Source organism: Hordeum vulgare, chromosome 2H (assembly GCF_904849725.1).
Source record: "Hordeum vulgare subsp. vulgare chromosome 2H, MorexV3_pseudomolecules_assembly, whole genome shotgun sequence".
NCBI lineage: Eukaryota > Viridiplantae > Streptophyta > Magnoliopsida > Poales > Poaceae > Hordeum > Hordeum vulgare.
In genome coordinates, this window is record NC_058519.1 from 252,327,544 (window position 1) to 252,348,223 (window position 20,680).

Sequence of the window (20,680 nt, forward strand, 5' to 3'; positions counted from 1 at the left end):
CTAGAAACAAACACTTTGCTTTCGGATCTTAGATAGGAGGTATACCCAACTGTTTTGGGTATCCTATGAAGATGCATTTATCCGCTTTGGGTTCGATCTTATCATGCTGAAACTTTTCCACGTAAGCATCGCAGCCCCAAACTTTTAAGAAATGACAGCTTAGGTTTCTCCAAACCATAGTTCATATGGTGTCATCTCAACGGAAATACGGGGTTCCCTATTTAAAGTGAATGCAGTTGTCTCTAATGCATAATCCATAAACAATAGTGGTAATTCGATAACAGACATCATAGTATGCACCATATCAAATAGGGTGCGGCTATGACGTTCAGACACACCATCACACTATTGTCACATCCTCACCTTTGGCTACAGTGTTGGATGTAATTAAGCTACAGTAAATCTCTGCAATGAATGCCACGGCATCATAAATTATATGTTTGATCTTGGTTTAGTTGAAACCCAGTCAAAGTTAGAACTTTAAAAATAAATCAAATGGGAAAAGTTTTATAATGTTTAAAATAAAAATTGTCGGGGAAGTTATTAAAAATTTCCTAATAAGTTGTAAAGTGAATCGGGCATTTTAAAGTTATTACAGTCCCTATATAATTAAAACAAGAGCTATATATAAAAACAAATTAAAAGAAAGTAAATAAGAAAAAAAATCCCTGGCCCAACAGGGCCAAATTGACCCAGCCGGCCACCCCCACGGGGCCAAACCCTGGCGCCCAGCGAGTCCCTCCATCGCCGCAGCCAGGAAGCCCCTCATCCCCATTACCCTCGCCCCACCTACCGCACCCTCCACCTCTTTGTGTCGATGGCCTAATTAAAGTGATAATGGATTTGGGTATTTGATCTAGGTTGGTTGGATACCTTTTCGCACTAACCGGCTACACGGGAAGAATTATGGGTACTCGACGTCGCCGTATCAGCCGAAGCTTTTCAGATGTCAGCAATAGACCGGCGCGCACCCTAGTGGTCCCGAGATGCATCACGCTTGTGATTAAGGCGTGCTCGGAGTGACCTCGTGTGGCAGCCCGAGACCGACGTTCCAGAAGATTCCCCTTTATTTCTGTTTCTGTCGTGTGTCTATTTTATTTTGTTTGTTGCATGATCATTTAGTTTGCCTCATGGCATCATGCATGGCATCATGTCAACTGTGTTTTGTGGGTGTTGCTTGTTGCTCTGTGATGTCGGGTGTTAGTGCCTTGTCAGTGGTGTTGTCTTGTTGGAGTGATGAGAGTGGGTGCGTGAGAGCCACCTCAAAACCTTGTTGCAGTGCGGACCTAAAACCTTCACTCCCCTCCTCTCCTCTTTTATTTGTTTTTGCGGTTTGCTGAAGTTTCCGTTTTAACCCCGTGAAAAGATTCGTCTTCTTTTAAAAGATCCTTTCATTAAATGTGGGGGCAACCCCTTGGGTTTCCTTTATTTTTTTGCCTTTGTTTATTTTCTAAAATAGTCTCATTTCTTTTCTCCTTTAAAGAGCCTTTATTTTATTCTTTTGTAGAAGGGTTTATTTTAATTTTCCAAAAGGTTATTTTTATTCGTTTAAAAATGCCAGTCTATTTTTAAAGTTGGCGTGTATTTTTAAAGGAGTAAAAAAAGGCATTTTTCATTTTGTTAAAAACCTTTTTTTTCTTTTGTGTTGTTTTTTGATTTTTTTTAAAAAAGGGAAAACTACAAAGAGGGAGAAGCCCAGCCGGCCCAGGCCAACCAGGCCTCCAACCCTAGCGCCAGGGAGAGCGTACGCTCGATCCCATCTCCTCTCGTCCTCTCCTTCTCCCGTTTCCTCCTCCCTCTCCCCGAGGTGCCCGCCGCCGGCTTGCCCAGGCCGAGCGCCCCTACTCCCCGCCGTCGCCCGCGCCTCCCCGTCCCCGCGCGCCCTCGCCATGCCGAGTCCCTGCGCCGCCCGTGCCCCACCGTCTCCCGAGCGCGTCGCCCCGCCTTGGCCTGCCGCTGCCAGCAGCTCGCTGCCCCGCCGCGCATCCCCGCTGCCGGCGACCTGCCCTGTTGTGGCGCCTCCCTCTCCCCGCCGGTGCCGTCCCCGCGCCGCCTGTAGGCCTCCGCCGGTGCCACCCCGCCTGCTCTACGCCGGGCTCACCTCCCTGCTCGAGCAGATCGCGAGCAGCTCGCTCCGGCCTCGTCCGAAACTCGCCTCCAGGCCTCCCCGCCGTGGCTCGCTCGTTCCTCACCGCTCCTCCCTCGCCGCTATTCCGCTCGGGTGCGCCGTTCGCCGGCTGTGGCCGCCGCCTCCAGGGCCTCCTCCTGCAAAGCTGCTGCTTGTTGTCGCCTTGTGTAGCTGCTACTGCCGCTGTTGCCGTGTAGATAGCTGTTGCGCTTGCTGTTTGGCTATTGCCGGCAGTGCTGCGATTTGCTATTGCTTGCTGCCGACAGTCGCCGATGCTCATGTTGCCGTGTAGCCGAGCCGCTTGCTGATGTGCGTGTTGCTGCGTTTTGCTCTTGCTGTGCCATGTTGGCTAGCCGATGCATGCCGCTGTCCTGCTGCTTGTGCGGCCGTAGCTAGCTAGCTTAGCTGCTGCTAAGTTTGCATGTCGCTGCTAGGTAGTTGATGTGCGTGCGTTTGCTATTGTTGTCCCGTGCTGCTGCTTGCTGTGCCGATAGCTGCTTGTTGTTGTTGCCGCGTACTGCTGCGTAGCCTGCCGAGTCGGTTGCTAGTTTGTCGTTGCCATAGCTGTGTTGCCTGTAGCTTTTGCTGTTAGGCTGCTGTAGATGTTGCTGCTTTGCTAGCAAGTAATTGTTAGTAGCTTTTGTTGTTAGATGCTAATGCATGCCGCTTAGCTAGCTTGCTTTGCTAGCTTGCCTTGTTGCTTGTTGCTACTCACTCTTGCTTGCCGTTGCCTGCCCTGCTTGCTGCTGCTTGTTGTTTGCCTGCTTGGCGGATGCTAGGTGTAGTTGTTGTTGCTTGCTTTCTGCTAGGTATTTTTTGTTGTTGCTTGCTAGCTGAATGCTGCTGTTGCTATACTGCTTTCGCTAGCCGTGTTGCTTCCGCTTGCCATCGCCGCGTGCCCCATCCCCACCTTCATGGAACCGACAAGTTCGTCGGGTACGACTACTTCCTTGACGTCGCCAAAGACCCGTGTTCGACTACTGATGTGAAGACAGTGCACCAACGCCGAAGACCCGTGAACCGACACTGATAGAACGACTACCGTCGACGAAGACCCAACTTCCACGACGACAACGACGACCTAAGTTCATTCCGCGACGACCCGATCCGCTCCGATATGCACGTTTGAAGGTATTCTGATGAGACATGGCCGAGAACTATATTCTTGTGATGTATGAGATGAATGTATGTATGCGCCTATATATGTTTGCCCGTTACACGTTGTCTCTCTTTCGTCGCGCCCTCGACACATGGTAACCCGGTAGTGGGATCACCCCATTCTTTATTTAGCGTTCCCGCACACGCTTCCTATACGTTGGCATGATATCTCGACGAGTTATCGGCATAGGAACGTTGCCATGGCTTCGTTTCCGAGTTGCCGCCATGGTTCCCTCTCACTCGCCATGGAGACACATGTTTATTTTCCTTCTTGCCCGTGATATTTTGAACTCGCATGCATGACGCATCCATGGCCTAATTATCTTGTGTTGCATGTTCCTTGTGACGTAGCTTCGTCTATGCTCCGCGTGTTAACCGTCTAGGATGTCATGTAGGATCTTCGCTTCACCCCTTTCCATGTTAACAACAATTTAATATTGCGTGTAAATAAACGGGAGTGAATTAAATAATTAAACGTGGAGTTTCGTTGATATGCAACTCGTTGCATATCGAGCTTCACTTAATGTGTAGTGTTTGCGTTAGGTGAATTGCCATGCCATCCCTTGCATCATTGAACTGATCATGCATCATATTAGGTTGTGCATCATGTTGTGCATCGTGTGGTGAATATCAGTGTTGATGTTTATTGCCGGTTTGCTCCGTCTCGATAGAGTTCCGCAAGCGTGTCAGAATGTGAGGACCCATTCGGCTACGTCGGTTTGACTGCTTCACGGAGTTGTTCTTCTTCCAAGCGGATCTCAGGCAAGATGACCATTTCCCCAGATACCATTACTATCATTTCCATGCTAGTTTTACCGCTTCTATCGTTTATGTCTCGTTGGCTACCACAGGTTTACATATCAGCCTCTCAACAATGCCATGATAACCTTCAACCTGTTCGACCTAGCAAACCATTGATTGGCTATGTTACCGCTTGCTTATCCCTGTTGTAAGCGTTGCTAGTTGCAGGTGCAGATGCTTCCATGTGATAACATGGGTTCCTTGTTATATCACCATATATTAGATGCTAATTAATTTAATGCACCTATATACTTGGTAAAAGGTGGAAGGCTCGGCCTTTCTAGCCTGGTGTTTTGTTCCACCTTTGCCCCCTTAGTTTTCTGCTACCGGTGTTATGTTCCATAAATGAGCGCTCCTAACACGATCGGGGTTGTTATGGGGACCCCCTTGATAATTCATTTTAGATTAAAGCTGGTCTGGCAAGGCCCAACTTTGGTACTACATTTGCCAAATAACTAAATAACTACATAGGGAGTAATTAACCCGAGGAATTTAATAAACCTCCGGGCCAGTGCTCCTCATGAGTGTTGGTCCAAAACAAAGCAGCTTATTAACGCTACCCGGGGCAACTCGGCGTTTGGCGTGGTAACCATCGCTCATCCGTCGTGTCCGGAGAACAAGGTACGCGACTCCTATCGGGATCGTCGACACGTCGGGGGGCCTTGTTGGATTAGTTTTACCTTTGACGAAATATCTTGTGCATCGGGATTCCGGTGATGCTTTGGGTAAACTCAGAGTTGAGGTTTTCCACTAGGGAATCCGACGAGATCGCGAGCTTCGTGATGGAGGATTTCTATCCGGATTGTGGTAATTTGTGATGGACTAGTTGGAGCACCCCTCCAGGGTTAAATCTTTTCGGAAAGCCGTGCCCGCGGTTATGTGGCAACGTGGAAGCTTTGTTTAACACTGGTTCTAGATAACTTGAACTTAAGGTAATTAAAATATGCCAACTTTGTGCGTACACGTGACTGTCTCTTTCGTGAGTTCCTTCTCCGATCGAGGACACGGTGGGGTTATGTCTGACGTAGGTAGGTGTTCAGGATCATTCATCTGATCATCTGTAGTTCTCGTCCGTTATGCGTAGATCTTCCCCCTATTATTTCTTGTACTCGTAAGTTAGCCACCTCATACCTATGCTTAGCCGCTGCTGCAACCTCACCACTTAACCATGCCTCACCCATTAAGCTTTGCTAGTCTTGATACCTTTGGAAATGAGATTGCTGAGTCCCTTGTGGCTCACAGATTACTACAACACCAGTTGTAGGTACAGGTAAAGGTTACTTGATGCGAGCGCGTTGATTGTTCATTTGGAGTTGCTTCTTCTTCTTCTTCATCATCAATCTAGGATGGATTCCAGGCCGGTAGTCTGGGATAGCAAGGATGGACGTCGTTCTTCTTTTCTCGTTTTTTTCGTCTGTAGTCGGACCCTACTCTTACTCTTGATGATTATGTAATGTACTGATGTGATTCTGATGTAGCTTGTGGCGAGTGTAAGCCAATTCTATTGTATATCTCTTCTTTTCAGCACATGTACTTGTAACGATATCCATTCTTGCGACACGACGAGATGCGCTTCTATCCCTGACGAGGCCTTCGTGCCAAATTGAGGATAGGGTCGCATCTTGGGCGTCACACCTCGGCCGCCCACGCATCGTCCAGGAGTGCGGAGGGCAAGTGGGCCCATGAACCCTCTGTGCTTAGGAGTTAGACTGGCGGTCTGGCCTCTCTGTTGAGTCTTGATGTCTACTACGCAACCTTCTACTTGTAGACGTTGTTGGGCCTGCAAGTGCAGAGGTTTGTAGGACAGTAGCAATTTTCCATCAAGTGGTGACCTAAGGTTTATCGATCCGTGGGAGGCATAGGATGAAGATGGTCTCTCTCAAGCAACCCTGCAACCAAATAACAAAGAGTCTCTTGTGTCCCCAACACACCCAATACAGTGTTAAATTGTATAGGTGCACTAGTTTGTTGAAGAGATGGTGATACAAGTGCAATATGGATAGTAGATATAGGTTTTTGTAATCTGAAATTATAAAAACCGAAAGGTAATTAATAATTTCAGTGAGGACGAACGGTATTGCAATGCGTGGAAACAAGTCCTAGGGTTCATACTTTCACTAGTGAAGTTCTCTCAACAATGATAACATAATTCGATCATATAACTAGCCCTCAACATGCAACAAAGAGTCACTCCAAGGTCACTAATAGCGGAGAACAAATGAAGAGATTATTATCGGGTACGAAACCACCACAAAGTTATTCTTTCTAATCAATCTATCCTAGAGTTCGTATTAGAATAACACCTTAAGACACACATCAACCAAGACCCTAATGTCACCTAGTTACTCCATTGTCACCTCAAGTATCCGTGGGCATGATTATACGATATGCATCACACAATCTCAGAATCATCTATTCAACCAACACACAAAGCTTCAAAGAGTGCCCCAAAGTTTCTACCGGAGAGTCAAAACATGTGCCAACCCATATGCATAGGTTACCGATGTCATGAAACCCGCAAGTTGATCACGAAAACATACATCAAGTACTCACATGAATATCCCATTAGCACCACAGACAGACACCTGCAAGACTTACATCAAGTGTTCTTAAAGACACAATCCGATAAGATAACTTCAAAGGGGAAACTCAATTCATCACAAGAAGGGATAGGGGGAAAACATCATAGGATCAAACTATAGTAGTAAAGCCCGCGGTACATCGAGATCATGACATCTCAAGAACACGAGAGAGAGAGATCAAACACATAGCTACTGGTACATACCCTCAGCCCCGAGGGAGAACTACTCCATCCTCATCATGGAGATCGTCGGGATGATGAAGATGTCCACCAGAGATGGATTCCCCCTCCGGCAGGGTGCCACAACGGGCTCCCAATTGGTTTTTGGTGGCTACAGAGGCTTGCGGCGGCGGAACTCCCGATCTATGTTTATTTTTGGAGGTTTCTGTATTTATAAGACCATATGGCATCGAGAATAAGTCAGGGGGGCCATGAGGGAGTCACGAGCCCCCCAGGCGCACCCTGGGGGGTGGGCGCGCCTCCCTGGCTCGTGGCTTCCCCGGGACTCCTCTCTGGTATCTTTTTCTTCTGGTATTTTTGATATTTTCCATAAAAAATCACGACAAAAGTATTACTCCATTTAGACTCCGTTTGATATTTCTATCTGAAAAAGGTCAAAAACAAGGAAAAAAACAGGAACTGGCACTGGGCTCTAGGTTAATAGGTTAGTCCCAAAAATAATATAAAATAGCATATTCATGCATATAAAATATCCAAAGTTGATAATATAATAGCATGGAACGATCAAAAACTATATATACGTTGGAGACGTATCAAGCATCCCCAAGCTTAATTCCTGCTCGTCCTCGAGTAGGTAAATGATAAAAACAGAATTTTTTATGTGGAATGCTACCTAACATATTTTGTGGCATGAATATTCAGATCCATATGATTCAAGACAAAAAGTTTAATGTTGACATAAGAACAATAATACTTCAAGCATACTAACAAAGCAATCATGTCTTCTCAAAATAACATGGCCAAAGATAGTTATCCCTACAATATCATATAGTTTGGCTATGCTCCATCTTCCCCACACAATGTATTTAAATCATCCACAACCCCGGTATTAGTCAAGCAATTGTTTTAACACTTTTACTTTCTCAAACCTTTTCAACTCTCACGCAATACATGAGCGTGAGCCATGGACATAGCACTATAGGTGGAACAAAATATGGTGGTGGTTGTGAGGCAAAAAGGAGGAGATGGTCACATCAACTAGGCTTATCAACGGGCTATGGAGGTGCCCATCAATAGATATCAATGTGAGTGAGTAGGGATTGCCATGCAAGAGATGGACAAGAGCTATAAGTTTATGAAAGCTCAAAAAGAAACTAAGTGGGTGTGCATCCAACTCACATGCTCACGAAGACCTAGGGCAATTGAGGATGCCCATCATTGGAATATACAAGCCAAGTTCTATAACTAAAATTCCCACTAGTATATGAAAGTGATAATATATGAGACTCTCTATCATGAAGATCATGGTGCTACTTTGAAGCACAAGTGTGGTAAAAGAGAGTAGCATTGTCCCTTCTCTCTTTTTCTCTCTTTTTTTGGGGGGCTCTTTGGCATCTTTTTCATATTTTTAAATTCATTTTTTTTGGTGGGATCTTTGGCCTCTTTTATTTCTTTTTATTTTATGTCCGGAGTCTCATCCCAACTTGTGAGGGAATCATAGCTTCCGTCCTTTCCTCACATGGGACAATGCTCTAATAACGATGATCATCACACTTTTATTTACTTACAACTCGATACTTAGAACAAAGATATGACTCTATATGAATGCCTCCGGCAGTGTACCGGGATGTGCAATGACTCATGAGTGACATGTATGAAAGATATGAATGGTGGCTTTGCCACATATACGATGTCAACTACATGATCATGCGAAGCAATATGACAATGATGATGCGTGTCATAATAAACAGAACGGTGGAAGTTGCATGGCAATATATCTCGGAATAGCTATGGAAATGCCATGATGGGTAGGTATGGTGGCTGTTTTGAGGAAGGTATATGGTTGGTTTATGCATCGGCAAAAATTGCGCGGCACTAGAGAGAATAGCAATGGTGGAAGGGTGAGAGTGCATATATACCATGGACTCACATTAGTCAGAGAGAACTCACATACTTGTTGCTAAAGTTTTATTAGTAATCAAAACAAAGTGCTAGACGCATGCTCCTAGGGGAAGGGTTGGTATGAGTTAACCATCACGCGATCCCGACCGCCACACAAAGGATGACAATCAATAAAAACATCATGCTCCGACTTCCTAGCATAGCGGTTCACCATACGTGCATGCTACGGGAATCACAAAATCAAACACAAGTATTTCTACCAATCCATAATTACTCACTAGCATGACTCTAATATCACCATATTTATATCTCAAAACTATATGCAAGGAATCAAACTTTTCATAGTATTCGATGCACTCTATATGAAAGTTTTTATTATATCCCTCTTGGATGCCCATCATATTAGGACTAGATTCATAAGCTAAGCAAATTACCTTGCTGCTTAAGACTCTCAAAATAATATAAGTGAAGCTTGAGAGTTCAATTATTTCTATAAAATAAAACCATTTCAATGCTCTACAAATATATAAGTGAAGCACTAGAGGAAAAGACAAACTACTCCACAAGATATAAGTGAAGCTCAATGAGTAGTTGAATAATTATTTGTCTATGTGAAGACTCTCCCATCTATGAATTTCAGATCCTAAGTACCTTATTCAAACAAAATAAAAAAACTTGAAGTATAGCACGAAACATGTGAAGAAGCAAAAACTTAGGTTCAATCCATACTAATCGATAATTGTTGTAGAAGAAAGGTGGGATGCCAACCGGGGCATCCCCAAGCTTAGGCACTTGAGACTTCTTGAAATATGGATTGGGGATGACTTGGGCATCCCCAATCTTGAGCTTTTTGTGTCTCCTTAATTCCTCTCATATGACGGTTTCCGAAATCTTAAAAACTTCATCCACACAAAACTCAACAAGAACTCATGAGATAGGTTAGTATAAATCAATGCAAAACTTTATCATCATCTACTGTAGCAGATCACTAAAATAATTATTTGACATTGCATACTAAATGCCTCTTCATATTTAAAACTCCCATCCTCAAATGGAATCATTAAACAAGAAAACATATGCGAACAATGCAAACATAACAGCAATCTTCCTAAACAGAATAGTGTGTGAAGAATGCAGCAAGATCCATACTTAATTAACTCCAAAAAATATGAAAACATTCCACGCTGTAGAGAATTTATAAGACCAAACTGTGTCCAAATTTCAAGTTATTCTGACATACAAAAAATTCTAGGGAATATTTGCACTACAAGCAAACTTTCTGTTTTGGAACAGCAACTCCTAAACTTGCAAATTAAGCATGGTAAAGGCTATCCTTGACATTTTTATTGAACTAAATGATGCAAAACATTAATATAATAACATCAAGCAATTAATAATCAAAGAAAATGACGCTCCCAGGAAAACACATATCATGTGGTGAATAAAAGTATAGCCCCAAGTAAAGTTACCGATGGATTGAAGACGAAAGAGGGGATGCCTTCCCGGGGCATCCCCAAGCTTAGGCTTTTTGGTATCCTTGAATATAGATTGGTATGCCTTGGTCATCCCCAAACTTAGGCTCTTTCCACTCCTTGTTCCTTTGTCCATCCGAACTTTACCCAAAACTTGAAAACTTCACAACACAAAACTTAAGGGAACTTCATGAGATGGGTTAGTATAATGAAGACAAATCATTCATTTTGGCACTGTCAAGACAAGATTCATAAATGTTACCTCACAATGCATACTGTATCTTATCATTTCCACAATTTATATCCGTTAATATAATAGATCATTCAAAGTCGGGGAACTAAAAAGATCATGTTCATCAAACATAGCATCCCCAAGATTTTGGCTTTGCATATCATTAGCATCATGGGTATTCAAAGAATTCATACTAACAACATTGCAATCATGCTCATCATTCACATATTTTATGCCAGGCATTCTATGTAATTCTTCTTTTAGCACTTGAGCACAATTTTCATTTCCATCATTTTCACGAAAGACATTAAAAAGATGAAGCATATGAGGCAACCTTAATTCCATTTTTTAATTTTGTAGTTTTCTTTTAATAAACCAAACTAGTGATAAAACAAGAAACTAAAACATTCGATTGCAAGATCTAAAGATATACCTTCAAGCGCTAACCTCCCTAGCAACGGCGCCAGAAAAGAGCTTGATGTCTACTACGCAACCTTCTCCTTGTAGACGTTGTTGGGCCTCCAAGTGCAGAGGTTTGTAGGACAGTAGCAATTTTCCCTCAAGTGGGTGACCTAAGGTTTATCAATCCGTGGGAGGTGTAGGATGAAGATGGTCTCTCTCAAGCAACCCTACAACCAAATAACAAAGAGTCTCTTGTGTCCCCAACACACCCAATACAATGGTAAATTGTAAAGGTGCACTAGTTCCGCGAAGAGATGGTGATACAAGTGCAATATGGATAGTAGATATAGGTTTTTGTAATCTGAAATTATAAAAACCGAAAGGTAATTAATAATAAAAGTGAGGACGAACGGTATTGCAATGCGTGGAAACAAGTCCTAGGGTTCATACTTTCACTAGTGAAGTTCTCTCAACAATGATAACATAATTGGATCATATAACTAGCCCTGCACATGCAACAAAGAGTCACTCCAAGGTCACTAATAGCGGAGAACAAACGAAGAGATTATTTTTGGGTACGAAACCACCACAAAGTTATTCTTTCTGATCAATCTATCCCAGAGTTCATACTATAATAACACCTTAAGACACACATCAACCAAGACCCTAATGTCACCTAGATACTCCATTGTCACCTCAAGTATCCATGGGCATGATTATACGATATGCATCACACAATCTCAGAATCATCTATTCAACCAACACATAGAGCTTCAAAGAGTGCCCCAAAGTTTCTACGGGAGAGTCAAAATGTGTGCCGGCCCATATGCATAGGTTCCCGATGTCACGATACCCGCAAGTTGATCACCAAAACATACATCAAGTACTCACATGAATATCCCATTGTCACCACAGATAGATGATACGTCTCAAACGTATCTATAATTTTTGGTGGTTTCACGATGTTATCTTGTCATCTTTGGATGTTTTATGTACCATTTATATATTTTTTGGGACTAACTTATTAATTCAGTGCCAAGTGCCAGTTCCTGTTTTTTCTGTGTTCTTGGCTCTTTTTAGATCTGATTTTGGAACAGAGTCGAAACGGAATAAAATCCCCGAAATGATTTTTTCCCGAACGGAAGAAGATCAGGGGCCCTATGGGCCAAGCCAGGAGGGCTCCAGGGAGCCCACAAGCCCCCACTCCGCCACCAGGGTGAGGCGGCGGTGGGCAGGCTTGTGGCCTCCCTGGCGCGCCCCTGACCTAGATCTTGCGCCTATATATTCCTTAAATTCAAAAAAAAAATCAAGGGAGCCTAGAAAATACTTTTCCGCCGCCGCAAGCTTCCGTTTCCGCGAGATCTCATCTTGAGACAATTCCCGGCGCCCTGCCCGAGGGCACTTTGGAGTTGGAGGGCTTCTTCATCATCATCATCGCCCCTCCAATGACTCGTGAGTAGTTCACTTCAGACCTATGGGTCCGTAGTTAGTAGCTAGATGGCCTCTTCTCTCTCTTGGATCTTCAATACAAAGTTCTCCATGATCTTCATGGAGATCTATCCGATGTAATCTTCTTTGGCGGTGTGTTTGTCGAGATCCGATGAATTGTGGATTTGTGATCAGATTATCTATGATATATATTTGAGTCTTTGCTGATTTCTTATATGCATGATATGATATCCTTGTAAGTCTCTCTGAGTCTTGGGTTTTGTTTGGCCAACTAGATCTATGATTCTTGCAATGGAGAAGTGCTTGGTTTTGGGTTCTTACCATGTGGTGACCTTTCCCAGTGACAGTAGGGGCAGCAAGGCACACATTGAGTAGTTGACATCAAGGGTAACAAGGTGGGCTCTGTCGTTGATATGAGATTGTCCATCTACATCATGTCATCTTGCTTAAGTCGTTACTCTATTCTTTTGGACATAATACACTAGATGCATGCTTGATAGTGGTCGACGTGTGGAGTAGTAGTAGTAGATGCAGAAAGTATCGGTCTACTTGTTTTGGACGTCATTCCTATAGATATAATCATTGCTGTAGATGACGTCACGACTTTGCGCGGTTCTATCAATTGCTCGACAGTAATTTGTTCACCCACCGTCTATTTGCTTTCATGAGAGAAGCCACTAGTAAACACGACGGCCCATGGGTCAATTCACATCTATCGTTTACACCTCCACTTTTACTTTGCTTTGTTACTTTGTTGCTTTCAGTTCTCACTTTGCGAACAATCTAAAAGGGATTGACAACCCCTTCATAGCGTTGGGAGCAGGTTCTTTGTGTTTGTGCAGGCACTTGTGATACTCCGTCACTGGATCGATACCTTGGTTCTCAAAACTGAGGGAAATACTTACCACCGTTGCGCTACATCACCCTTTCCGCTTCGAGGGAACACCAACGCCAGGCTCCAAGGCCACGGTGAAATCCTTTGCATATTTTCCTAGGAAGTCCCTAAAGGCGTAGCCGTAGCAGAAGGATTCCTGGTGCCGTTACTGAGGAGAATCAAGACAAGAACAGTCTCCCGTGAGCGTGTGTTTCTGGCGCCGTTGGAAGGTCTTTTCTTGCAATAGCAATAGACACGTGCAAGACATACATCAAGTGTTCTTAAAGACTCAATCCGATAAGATAACATCAAAGGGTAAACCCAATTCATCACAAGAAGGGAGAGGGGGAAGAACATCATAGGATCCAACTATAGTAGCAAACCCCTCGGTACATCGAGATCATGACATCTCAAGAACATGAGAAAGAGAGATCAAACACATAGCTACTGGTACATACCCTCAGCCCCAAGGGAGAACTACTCCCTCCTCGTCATGGAGATCGCCGGGATGATGAAGATGGCCACCAGAGATGGATTCCCCCTCTGGCAGGGTGCCGGAACGGGCTCCTGATTGCTTTTTGGTGGCTACAGAGGCTTGCAGTGGCGGAACTCCTGATCTAAGTTGGTTTCTGGAGGTTTATGTATTTATAAGACCAGATGACATCGAGAACAAGTCAGGGGGACCCACGAGGGAGTCACGAGCCCCCAGGCGCGCCCAGGGGTGTGGGAGCGCCTCCCTGGCTCATGGCTTCCTCGGGACTCCTCTCCGGTATGTTTTTCTTCTCATATTTTTGATATTTTCCATAAAAAATCATGGCGAATGTTTTATTCCGTTTGCACTCTGTTTGATATTCCTATCTGAAAAAGATCAAAAACAAGGAAAAAACAGGAACTGGCACTAGGCTCTAGGTCAACAGGTTAGTCCCAAAAATAATATAATATAGCATGTTCATGCATATAAAACATCCAAAGTTGATAATATAATAGCATGGAACGATCAAAAATTATAGATACGTTGCAGACATATCAAGTCTTAGGTGGGGCTGTGACGTGTCGATATTCCGAGGCCGGGCATGACCCAGAAAAGTGTGTCCAGCCAGAGTGTTATCGAGCATGACGGGAAACTTGGTGCACCCCTGGAGGGATGAAAATTAACTATTCGGATAGTCGTGTCCACGGTTATAGGACGACTTGGAGTTGTGGCCTGATCTTATACAACTACAACTGTTACTTAACTGGATTTTCGTTGCCCCGGGATTGCTTCCTCGCAGGGTGTCGAGGGAGGATCTGTGGGCGTGACCTCATATTAATTTGCTGCAACAATATGACTATTAATTGTGTTACACTTGTTCTACTCTCGTCTATTGCTGCAAGACCCTGAAGATGCTAGTCTTCAATAGGACTAGGTCTTCTCTCTCTATTCTTGCATTGTTGAAGTCAGTACACATATAAACCCCTTCTTTGATACTGATGCATACTTAGCTTAGTTCTGATGTAAGACTTGCGAGTACTTTGGATGAGTACTCACCGTTGCTTTGCTCCCCCTTTGTCCCCTTGATCCGTTGCTGCGAGAAGATGTTGGAGCCTAGGAGACGGAGTTTCCTTCCAACGCTTGCCGCCCCCCCCCCCCCCCCGATGGTGATTTCTTCGTGGAGGCCGCTGAAGACCAGGAGTAGTTAGGAGGCTCCCAGGCAGGAGGCCTCGCCTCATTGAATAGTATTTTTCTTTTGTGCTAGCCTTCTCTAAGGCACCCCTTGTTTTATGTCTGTAGTCAGATATTGTTGCTTCCGCTAACTCATGTGTTTATCGAGCTTCCGTATTCTAGCCCTCGAGGCCCCTTGCTTGTAATATGAAGCTGACACTACTAGGAAAAGACTTGCTAATGGCGCACCTATTTTTGCTACTAATGGCGCACTATAGGTGCGCCACTAGCATCACGCCATTAGATTTTTTTACTAATGGCGCACCACAAGTGCGCCATTAGTATCTGGTATACTAATGGCGCACTAGGTAGTGCGCCATTAGTATTGCTCACGGTGCGCCATTAGTATCTGGTATACTAATGGCGCACCAAGTAGTGCGCCATTAGTATAGATCCTCGTGCGCCATTAGTATAGATCCTGGTGCGCCATTAGTATAGATCCTAGTGCGCCATTAGTATACATCCTGGTGCGCCATTAGTATAGCTTATGGTGCGCCATTAGTATGCCTCCCAGGGCCATATTTACCCATATGCTCTGGCTTACTAATGGCGCACTAGTGTGCTGAGTGATGCGCCACTAGTGTGCTGAGTGATGCGCCACTAGTATGAATATTAGATATTTATTTTATTTTTTCTGATATTAGCACATATTAAAAAATATATTATTGCACAGAATATAGATAGCACAACATATAAACAACAGATTTATCGAATACAATAGAAGATTAGTCTCCAAATACAATTCATCATATTAGTCTCCGAATTTAAAATACCGAACAAAGTTAGAACATTACAAGTCTCGAGACAGCGAGCAGCGAGTTTGTCTTCACATTACAAGTCGATATCGACCATCTAAACTACCATCACATAGAAGAGAGCTATGGTCATCACGATGAGCATAATCGCAATGAAACTGGTCTTCATTCGGTTCCTCCAACGCTCCCTCCTCTCTCCCGCTAGATAGCGCGCGTATCTAACTTCCGCCTCCGCCCTTGTGGTGTACCCTTTGTAACTGTTACCGCTGAATCAGTGATCCTGTCTCCGACACTCCTCCCATTCGTCATAGACTCCGGGAACCTTACCCTTGTACACGACATACGACGTCATCTCTATGCACTAGCCAAACAAAACGTTAGTAGCAATTCACAGAGACATACAAGTTCATTAAAGTGTAATATTACAACTATAACAGCACGATTCATGGTCCTACTAATAAATAGCATCGATTATATATAAGTTGAACGACTGTCGAAACCAAAGAGACATACAAGTTCATTAAAGATAAGATTATTGACAACAAATGAACAAATGCACAATTACAGTGTTACATGGAAAATAAAGTAAACATCAAAAGGGCATGTAAAGAAATTACAGGGCACAAAGGTTAAATGTCACAAGGGCATATAGCTGCTTGACTTCTACATTTCGTGGCCTTTAACAGGGTACTTGTTTGGATGTTCAGTAAACTTACTACGATTAGTAACCACTTTGAAGGTAGCACGACTAGTCTGTGAGACTGTAGTAACCGAACCACTTGCTATGAATTCAGCAGTTAGAAATGGTAGCATGTAGGCAGCCAAACCAATTATGGTGCCGGAGAATGTAGCATCAGGATGTATTACACGACCATAGCAGGCCAAAAAATCATGTGTAGTATCAAAGGCAATCAGGATGTATTACACGACCATAGCACGATGTAGCATCAGGACCATAGCACGATGTAGCATCAGGATGTATTACACGACCATGGTAGGAGCAAAGAACCTATTGCAAGAACAGAGATAAATCGGGTTGTAGTATCAAAGGAAATATAGATTATTTCTTTCGGGCAAGGTGTTTTTGCGCAAGAGATTAAATGCTCCCTCATGTGCTATACCATCAAACCAAATAGTCCTAAAAAAGTAAATTCATAATTATTCACGATGTGTTCTATTAAACTCCAGAATCTCTCTTATACAAAAAAACTATATGAGCTGAAATGCCATGAAACTACTAGCTTGGTTGCTTCTTTTATCTAGAATACACCTACGTGATTTGTTATAGCATTCATAAACCAACACATGTTTTGATAAATCTCGAATAGGTTTCATATAACTCAGGAAGGCCACTATCTGATCTTCATCAAGGCAAATTACTACCACAATCAGAACACCAGAATCAGCAGCAATATATTAAATAGCACAAAACCTTATCAAACCGGCAAGTCATCATCAGGTCAACATACTGCACACAAAACTCCTTGGCCCTTGCTCACCCCATAGCTTCACAAGGCATACATTAAAACGAATAATCTAACTGGCAGAGACCATGATGCACCAGCTATCACCAATTCTCCGTATCATCATGTTCCATGTGAAGACAACCAAGCAACACCAGCATATCCTATATGACACCCTGAGAAGCACACAAATTCATATGATCTATCACTTTTCCCACAGATGAGACTGTAAGTTTCTTCCTCACCACTGTGTTGCCTCATAGAACAAAGAACAACTAGAATTAAGCATCTTATAAATTCCATCAAATTTTTCAACCCTGAAATTGCAACAAAGGCAGTGCAGTGGTTTGATAGTGCATAATGATACAACATAAGAACATGGCAGCGCAACATGGCATATTGTCTTGGCAGCATATATTATTACATTGTATGGTGAAAACTAAAACCAGAGGTTCACTGGAAATGAGTTGCCAAGGTGTTCCCTTAATTCCTTCAGTTCCTTATTATGCTGTCATGTGACATTAAACTAGTAACGGAGAGTGTAACAAGTCACAAAAGCAACCGAAGCAATTAAAGAACAGCTTATTAAGTCAACTTGCCGGGGTGATCAGGCCGGCGAGGCCGCACTCGTCGACGAAGATGCGCGCCGACTCGGCGGCCTTCTTGCCCATCATCTTGGCCTTGAGGGACCAGTCGAACACCTTGCCGTACCTCGCGAGGATCCTCTCGCATTCATCATTCACCAAAACTTGTTACCACCAACATCCTCAACAAGTAATTAGGTGTCGTTAACTGATCAATGAAGCAGAGAGGAAGGTTCATTGGTAATTACTTCTGAAAAGATGGTTCTCGAGGCTCCCTCGCGGCATGAACTCGTAGACGAGGAGGCGCTGCTCGTCCTCGAGGCAGTACCCGACGAGCCTGACAAGATTCGGGTGCGACAACTGACCAAGATAGTTCACTTCAGCCTACACAACACATTCAGAAGCCATATTCAGTAACAATGGATTTAGAAATTTGAGCAACACACTGGTTCTGAATGCAGAGTTTCAGAAAGTTCAGAACATATTCAGTAGCAGAGTAATTCAGAGAAGAGAAGAGAAGGTGAAGACTGACCAGCCACTCGTGGTGGCCCTGGAAGCCCTCCTGGTTGAGCTTCTTGACGATGATGACCATGCCAGTGCCGGGCCGTGCGGGGGCGAAGGTGGTCTCGTCGACCTAGCCCTTGAAGACGGACCCGAAGCCGCCCTCGCCGAGCTCGTTGTCGGGCCGAAAGTTGCGGGTGGCCGTCTTGAGCTCCGTGAATGTCTTCCGCACCAGCTCGGCGGTGGCAAAGTCCCAGTAGATGAGGAAACCGTCGAGCCCCGCCGTCCAGCAGTGGCTCGCGAGCTTGGCGGTCCTGCTGCTGCCCTTCTGCTGTTGATGTTGCAGAGGAGGAGGAGATCCACCAGAACACCGTGCTGACGGAGAAGCCGGATCTAGTGAAGAGAGAAGAAATAGGATGGTCAGAGAGAGAGAGAGGGAGAGAGAGAGGGGGGGGTACCTGCCGGCGGAGGGAAGGTTGCGCGGCGGAGCAGTTAGGGGCGTGGCGGAGCAGTCAGGGGCGCGGCAACCTCAACCCTAGCTGACAGGGAGGTGCGGCGGCGCCGATGGGAGGGTCGACTCGCGGTAGGTCATGGTGACGGCGACTTGGGGCGCGGCACGGAGGAGGGTGCGGCCGGTAGGTGGAGGTGCGGTGGGCGGCCGGTGGGTGGAGGTGCGGTGGGCGGCGCGGGGAGCAGGCGGTGGTGCGGGGAGCAGGTCGGCTCTGCGAGGAAACAGAGAGCATGACACGGGCACGGCTCGGTTTTGGGGGTTTGAAAAAAAAACATTTGGCGGTCCATTTTCGTCTATGCGCGTCTATTTTTGCGGTCTATTTTAATGTGTGTGGCGGACAGGGGCAGGAAGGCGTCGATTTTCCCATCTTACTAATGGCGCACCACCTACATATGAGCCATTAGTAACCCTGGTTACTAATGGCGCACCTCCTATGGTGCGCCATTAGTAGTTCTGCAAAAAAAAATAGTAGTGGCGCACCACCAACAGATGCGCCATTAGTAGCATTGGTTACTAATGGCGCACTAGCTGTGGTGCGCCATTAGTAGTTTGCAAAAAAAAACCCAAATTTTTTTTATAGTAGTGGCGCACTACTAACAGATGCGCCATTAGTAACCCTGCTTACTAATGGCGCACCAGCTGCTGGTGCGCCATTAGTAGTTTTGCAAAAAAATAACAATAAAAAAATATAGTAGTGGCGCACCGAGTGTGTGGTGCGCCATTAGTGTCCAACACACTAATGGCACACCTCACATGGTGCGCCACTACTATATAGTAGTGGCGCACTGCTTGTGTGGTGCGCCATTAGTATCTATATGATCTATAGCCCTTTTCCTAGTAGTGTGATGTTGTTTTATTTGTGTCTAGAGTTGTGTTGTGATACCTTCTCGTGAGTCCTTGAGTTTGATCGTATGCATTTGCGTGTATGATTAGCGTACGACTAAATCGAGGGCGTCACAAGTTGGTATCGGAGCCGACTGCCTGTAGGTAGCCTCCTTTCGAACTCCTGGGCCAAAGTTGAGTCTAGTGTTTGAAAAACTTTACTAACACTGATGTTGTGGCTTACGGGCCCACATCTCAATTGGGTGGTATTAGTAACTTTTACTCCTTTTCTATACTCTGAGTTCTATTGTCTCTTCTCTTTCGGGTTAAAGATTTTACTAACTCTAACATTAGGTTCTCGTAAATACTTCCTCCCGAAGATCCCCGTATTCCAGACTATGGCTTTATCTATCAGAAGCACTGCCGATACTCTCTGATGTTTGTCTCAAGAACTTGTGCCCATTGCTCTCGCGATTTCCCTTCCTCCGTCAACCACTACGGATGACTACATAAAAATGTTGCTTATACTTTCCTATCCAATTGCTCTTGTTTTACGAGAGGCAGCAGATTATCTTATCAAGGATTTGTCTGTCATGAGTTGTCATGGGTTTCGAAAGTTCTTCGAATTACTATTCGATATTTCGAAATCCCCAGTAGCCTATTGTTCATGACCTTTCTCACCTGCTTGCATTATGGATAAATCCATACGGCTAGCAGCATTCATTAAAATCCTTTTTGATTTTCCTGTGATCTTATTGATTCTACCTTTGTGTGAATGCACACAATCATCTGTTGATACTCATAAATTATCTTCCGGCTTAGACATCCTTCCACATAGAGTCGGTTCTCGACAAATCAACTTTGGTTGATTGTCCTTTTTAGTCCATTCAGCTTACTTGTATTTGGTCGGAGCATTTGATTATGATACACCAACCTGGAAATCCTAATTCCTTTGGTAACTAAGTATCTATATTTTTCAGATTTTCTATAATCCGATGCCTTGCGGTTTACCCCCCCCCCTCTGATTGAGTACCGATACTCACATCAGATCTTTTGTGAACTGCGAGACTCATTCTGGGTTATTATCCGATGCCATCCCTTACATCCAAAAATTCTTATGATATTGTTCCCTTGATACATAATGCCATTGGTAAATTGTGTCT

The 20,680-nt window shown here is 44.3% G+C and overlaps 1 pseudogene; it reads right to left on the reverse strand.

Moving 5' to 3' along the window:
* Positions 1-17,689: 17,689 nt before the first annotated feature.
* LOC123426317 overlaps positions 17,690-20,680 on the reverse strand; it is a 44,130-nt pseudogene continuing 41,139 nt past the window's right edge.